The sequence below is a fragment of the Podarcis melisellensis genome (assembly GCF_964234715.1).
Source record: "Podarcis melisellensis genome assembly, chromosome: 8".
NCBI lineage: Eukaryota > Metazoa > Chordata > Lepidosauria > Squamata > Lacertidae > Podarcis > Podarcis melisellensis.
Window position 1 is genome coordinate 77,774,987 of NC_138540.1, and position 7,276 is coordinate 77,782,262.

Genomic DNA, 7,276 nt, shown 5'->3' on the forward strand with positions numbered 1-7,276 from the left:
ACTGGGCACCCACAGTCTGGGAGTAAAACTTAGCCATTGTGACTAGAATGCCTAGACAAAGCCACCTCACTTGGTAGCCATCACTACATCTTGCGGGAATGAAACTCATAGCTTAACTACGGACTTTTTGAAAAAGGACTTCCTTTGTCCTGAATTATTCTGTATTTAGCTTCATTGGGTGTCCCTAAGTTATATATTATGAGAGAGGGAGAAAAACATCTATCACTGCAATAGTGTGAATTCTGATTCTTATTTGTAGATATATTTTCTACCTTCGAATAAAACTTCCAATATCATGATGCTACTATACAAGTCTATGGTGTAACAATATCAGCAATATTGTGTACAGTTGTCTCACCTCATAGAAGATATTGTAGAGTTGTAAAAGCTTCAGAAAAGGAGTATCAAAAGGAGTTGAATAACTATACAACTTCTCTCTGGGAAGGTGGACCTTCATTTAGAGTTTATTCAGACTTTGGCTTCCTGAGATCAAGACTGGTGACACCAAATTGGAAATGAGAAATGGGTGGAAGAAAACAGAAATGGATCTCTTTCAGGGTCAACACTTCTAGTGATTCCTGCGCTGTTCAGGCTACCCTGTTTGGGCTTGATACACTTCTCATGAGACTGGGCCACCTGCCTATTACTTTCATCACAGCTGAGCAACCTGTGGCCTATGGGCCTCATGCCAGCCACAACAGGTTGCCTATGTCCCATACCTGTGGATTCACTCCTTGTCCTGTGATGGTAATTGTGCTTCCCTCAGCTGTTTCCCAAGGCTAATGAGCACAATTTTCATTGTAAGCAAGGTGGAAGCCTTCCCTGGTGCACCTTTCTCCCCATAGCCCTCATGCTCTCCTGATCAACCCAACAGCTATTTGTAGGGCTGATGGGAGCACACTTACCATCACCAATAATGTGGGCTTTGTGTGGAAGTATGTGATGCACTTTTGAAATCACACTGTGTAGTTCAATTCCCATCTGATGGGGAACAATTAAGAACCACACAGCCAGATATCTGGGCAACAAGGATGGGGGAGATAGAAGAGGGAGGTGTGTATATTTACATGCATCTTTCAATCCATCAACGTTTGTGGATCTTGAAAACCAACAAGATTGCTATATGATGGGACTTCCAAAATCCCATTCTGCACCTCGCTGCCCAACTCATTTATGGGGAAGGGGGAAATATGATGGGATGTCAGGTTTCTTCCAATCTCAGTATGCTGAGGTGGGAGAAGTGTGTGTGAGTGCATATGTGATTGTGAATGGGAATAAGGCTGTGTATCTGTCAATTTCTGAGTTTATTTGTGTGAGAGAGATGGGAGAAGTTTGAAGTTTGTGTGTGTCTGTGTGTGTGTGTGTGCAGCCCCTGTCTTGTGGGAATTAGACCTTACAGAGTTATGCGGAAGTGAACCCAGGTGTTTGACCCTTTAATCAGATCCTCTTTCCCTTCTGTAAAAACTGTTCAAGGCACTCTCTTTTAAAGTTTAAATACATTTTGCATACATTTGTGTCTATGATAAGTACTGTTACAGACTGACCAACTCTAAGCAATCAGTTCAGCTGCTCTCACATGAAAGACGGTTAATAAGTGCCACTGCTGTACCACCTGACATAACTGCCTCACATGTATGACATGTCTGGTTTGGGGGACTGCATCCAACAAAGGCTGAGATCATGGCCTTATTTCTACTGTGAATGTTGATGCCATTTCTCAAAGAATGAGCTGCTCAATGGAGTGGCACTGTTTCCTCCTCTGTCCTCACAGCAGTGGCAACTCTCTTCTGTCACAGCGCTTTTGACCGTGGAAACCCTGTTGAGATAGGTTGCAGTACTGCCAAAGGCATTTGCTTTATTCATTACACCAATGTCTTTTTAGGTGAGTATAAGGTTTTTCTGTCTAAGTAAAATTGGTCGTTTGGCATTTTATTGATTTATTGCAATGCATTGTACATATGTATAAAATTGCCTTTTAATTTATTGTAGTTTCTCAGGTGTGTGGGTGTGGGTGTGTGGGTGTACAAGCACAGGGGTGTCAACTTGAATAAAATGTTAAGTAGGCCCAGATAAGCTCCACCCCACATAATTGATCACAAGATGCAGCACACATATACCATTTGAAAGGCAATGGCCATCAACTTTAGGGGTGCCTGGCCCCTGAATTTTTTTTATTGTGGGGTGTAACGTGACCTCAACCCCTAGGAGCAGGATCCTATGAAACTGCATATATACTGTACCTACAGATGGTTTTCATTTATAAACTACTTAGAGACTTAGAGTCTGCTTTAAGTAGTAAGTGGGATAAAAATAAAATAAAAAGACCCCCAAAGCTTTATTTACTGTTATATCTATATCTATATTCTTCATCAATATGTCAAAGCATAGTTTAGAACATAGTAAAAAAACCACACACCCAACAATAGCATAATATACATACATAACGTTATATACATATATATAGTTCATAGAATAAGCAATACATGATGCATATTGGAAGATAATAAATGATAAGCATCGCAGGAGAAGCAGTAGTGACAAACTTTGACATCACAGTACTACACTACAGAACTCACCCATTACTATGTACAACTCCTTGTCTACTCATTTCTGTTGTGACTATAACTTATAATACATATCTTACACACATACAATACACATTCATGTGGATCCAGAGGAAATGCTTCTTTTCATACGCCCATGTGGGGGCAAGGGGCCACAGCATTCCCCAGAGGTGCAATCCAATAGGAGTCTTACCCCAAGATGTAGGTCAGGTACTCCCTCATTCACTCAAAAAAAAAGCAGGGGTCAGTATCCATTCTGTACTGAGCCTATGACAGAGAAATTCACATCATTAGCACCCCAAAAGGGTCTTCTTTCTCCCTTAGTCACAGTCTTGGATTCAAACAGACATCCTCTGCACATCAAGCAAATTTTGTAAACGCTCAGCTAAAGCCATTAGAATTGTTAAACTTGGCAACAGTGTGCAGACTTTGTGACCATTGCCGGAACAATTAGTTTTCATGCCATGATTTAAAAGTTTTCACAAAAAAAGGCAAGAAAAGTTGTTTTTCTAAAGTAAATTGGATGTCTACAGTATATCTATCTGTCTATCATCTATCTGTCTATCTATCTATCTATCTATCTATCTATCTATCTATCTATCTATCTATCTATCATCTATCTATCTATCTGTCTGTCTGTCTATCATCTATCTATCTATCTATCTATCTTCTATCTCTCTATCTCTCTATCTATCTATCTATCTATCATCTATCTATCTATCTATCTATCTATCATCTATCTATCATCTATCTCTATCTATCTATATCTATCTATCTATCTATCTATCTATCTATCTATCTATCTATCTATCTATCTATCATCTATCTATCTATCTATCTATCTATCTATCTATCTATCTATCTATATCATCTATCTATCTATCTATCATCTATCTATCTCTCTATCATCTATCATCTATCTATCTATCTATCTATCTATCTATATCTATCTATCTATCTATATCTATCATCTATCTATCTATCTATCTATCTATCTATCTATCTATCTATCTATCATCTATCTATCTATCTATCTATCTATCTATCTATCTATCTATCTAATCTATCTATATCTATCATCTATCTATCATCTATCATCTATCTATCATCTATCTATCTATCTATCTATCTATCTATCTATCTATCATCTTACTAATACTACTGTTATACGATTATCTATTCTGCATTGCAATATAAAAAGAGGTTTCAGTGTGAATTCTTTCTCCTTATCTGTATTGTAGATGATCAAATCAAAATATGACTTTTGCAACCACAACTATATTAACTGCAAGTAGCTGCATTCTTTTAGAATTATATATCTCTATGTAAGGGACGCGGGTGGCGCTGTGGGTTAAACCTCAGCGCCTAGGACTTGCCGATCATATGGTCACCGGTTTGAATCCCCGCGGTGGGGTGCGCTCCCGTCGTTCGGTCCCAGCGCCTGCCAACCTAGCAGTTTGAAAGCACCCCCGGGTGCAAGTAGATAAATAGGGACCGCTTACCAGTGGGAAGGTAAACTGCATTACGTGTGCTGCGCTGGCTCACCAGATGCAGCTTGTCACGCTGGCCACGTGACCCGGAAGTGTCTGCGGACAGCGCTGGCTCCCGGCCTATAGAGTGAGATGAGCGCACAACCCTAGAGTCTGTCAAGACTGGCCCGTACGGGCAGGGGTACCTTTACCTTTACCTATGTATCCCTGAGCATGAATAGCATTGAGGTTTCACATTTTCTCATTGGTTGTTCATAGACAAATGATACTGTTCCAGTGCAATATGTCACGGCTAAAATGGCCACTGTTTCTTTAATGCGAATAAAGCTGGGTCAGCATGAGTCAGCGGCCTGCACCAGGTTGTATATATAGAGTGAGAAATGTTATTTTGGTTGCTGAGCTGGGGTTGGTTGGTTGGTTAGTGAAAGCTGGTAGTGGTGTTGTGTGTCAGTCACTTTTGCACAAAGACTTTTAAGAATAAATGAGTCCACGAGAAAAGGATACTTTTCTCATGGACTCTTTAATGCCGACAAGGGTCCGAGGATCAGGCTGAGGAGACAAAGGGAGGTCAGAACCCTTTCCTTCTTTTTTTTGCATTTTACAAACACTGACACAATATTCATCTTCTTGGTTTACATGGGAGATTATTAGAATCAGCATCACCATCTCTGTCTCAATGGGAAAGCAAGTGTCCTGTCTGAAGCACTTATTGACAAAGAGCTTCAAATGACCCCTCAGTGATTCTTCATTTATAGGGGGAGTCGGGATTCCCTGTTAAAGGAGCTTTTGTGAAGGGAGTCACTGGCCATAGGCAGATACGTTGTCAGTGAACTTCCCAAAATTGGGTGGAGAACTGGGGGCTGGCTATGTAAACATGCATTTTAAAGTGCCTCTTCTGATCCGATTAACTCTGTTGTGCCTCAGTTCCCCAGCTAGGGGGGCTAAGAGGGATACCCGCCCAATGCCTAAGCCAAGGTTTCCTACATCTGAAACTGTTAATAAAGTTGTGGCCATTTTAATCCCAATACATGTTGTCATGTGTGATTTATTGTTCTCAGTCTGTCTCCCAGGGGAGAGGGGATCTCTGCCTGGGAACACAATACATTTCCTCCTTGCTCTCTTCTAGCCCAAAAAGATCCTAGGAGTTCTCCTGCAGGGGAGAACTGTGGAGGAAGTGAGTTGACCACCAGTTGCTGCTGGTGGCTCCCCAGCCAGAGAACGGCAAAAGCAGCCCTGCTGAGGCAAAGGGTGTTGGGACTGTGAGGAGGGTGCCCTCAGTCAAAGTTTTAAAATGGCCTCTTGTGCTGTTTCTTTCTTTCCTTGGTTTTTGTTGTGTGGAAAGAGTGACTGGCGATAGGGGCTGGTGACTTGAATAAGTGATACTGGAGTGACTGGGAAGATTATATATCTTATTTTTATTTCTTTTGAGATTTGATTGTTTTATTGCATTGCATTGTAGTTATGTGTAAAATTGCTTTTTATTTTATTGTAGTTTCTCAGTTACACACACACACACAGTTTTAATTGGCAAACCACTTAGAGACTGTATTGTGGTATATAAATGTTTAAAATGTATATAAATGTATTGAATACAAAATAATATTAAATAAATAAATAAATAAATGAAAATTAAAAAAATGAACTCCAGGTTGTATTTACTATTTTAAATATATATGTATGTATGTATTCAATTCAGCAATAGGTCACAGCATAGTTTACATCATAGTAACAAAGTAACAAACAACATAATGTAGGGCTGCCAAATGTCTGGGTTTTCCCGGCCATATCCATGTGTTTGTGGGAGGGTGGGGTGGGTAGAGATGTCTCAATGTCCTCTCAGGAAATGTTGGAACATAAGCCTACCAGGGCTGGGCCTGGCTCACAAATGGGCGGCCTACCACCTGAAGCCTGCCTGGCTTCTCTCTCCCCATCCCAAAACACACTATCCAGAGCAGGTGAAGTCCTGCAATCCGACTTCTGGCATCTCCCTGGGCACGGCATAGACATTGAACAGGGCATTTACCAAGCCTGCCCCTAATTCCTTTGCCCATCCCCCGATGTCACCTGGTTGTCCAGGTTGGCAGATTCGGAGATCGTTCGAGTAGACTTGATCTGGCGCGTGATGCTACAAGAACCCCCAGGGCCCAGAATTGTCGAAAGCACAGGGGGAAGAATCAACCAGGTTTGGCATTAGCCATTCCTTGTTTAGCTCTTAATTTTAGAGGAAAACGTGATATATCACCTCCCTTGTTGTCTGTTAATAACATCTTATGTGGGATTCTGAGTTAGAAATTAAGGGTGGGAGGAACTTTTTCTTTCTTTCTTCCCCTTCCTTTGCCATCTGTTTTAGTTCTTTATAGTCCATTATTTCATGATTATATTTAATTTTTTCTTGTCTATTGTTAGATGCTTGATTGTTGTTTTCCTTCTAGTTAGGTGGTTTTTCTTCCCTGAATGTATGTTATGTGGTAGGTTTGCTTAGCTGTGGAATGTTTTGTGGTTTATTTTCTAATTTAATTAATTAGTTAGTCTAATATTATAACACTGGAGAACATTTTTTTTTACTTTTTGAATGTTGTCTAGATTTCTACAACTGATTTAGGGTATTTCTGCACTGCTGAATCAGGAAATGGCATCCGTTTCTCTTCATCAGGTCAGGTTTACTGTAAACTGAATGCTGGGCATTGATAAAGGTAAGTACACGTAAATTGCATGTTGCTTCACCATTTTTCAATCTTCAGGGCTTGAACTTCCGTTTCTTGGAACTCCGGGAATGCTCAGTGGCAGGGAGGTCTCTCTTCAGAGTCCAACAGTAGTCAGCCATCATGACTGCGTCCCAGCAACCCTGATACCTGGTCTCCATCTCTTTCATGTCCTGATGGAATCTCTCCCCCTGCTCGTCACTCATTGAACCCAGGTTCTCAGGAAACCGGTCCATATGTGAAAATAGGTAGTGCATCTTGACGCTCATGTTGCAGCCCAGGTTTCTGAAAGCAGTCAGCATGTTGTTGACAAGTTCTGCGTAGTTTCTGGCCTTATTGTTGCCAAGAAAGTTCTTCAGTACCAGAACAAATGCCTTCCACGCTTCCAGTTCCACTTCGTTCATTGACTTTCCGAACTCTGGATCTCTGATGAGCTGACGGATCTGAGGACCATCAAAGATGCCAGCTTTCAACTTCTCCATTGTCAATCCTGGAAAAGCCTGGCACAAGTAAGTGAAGC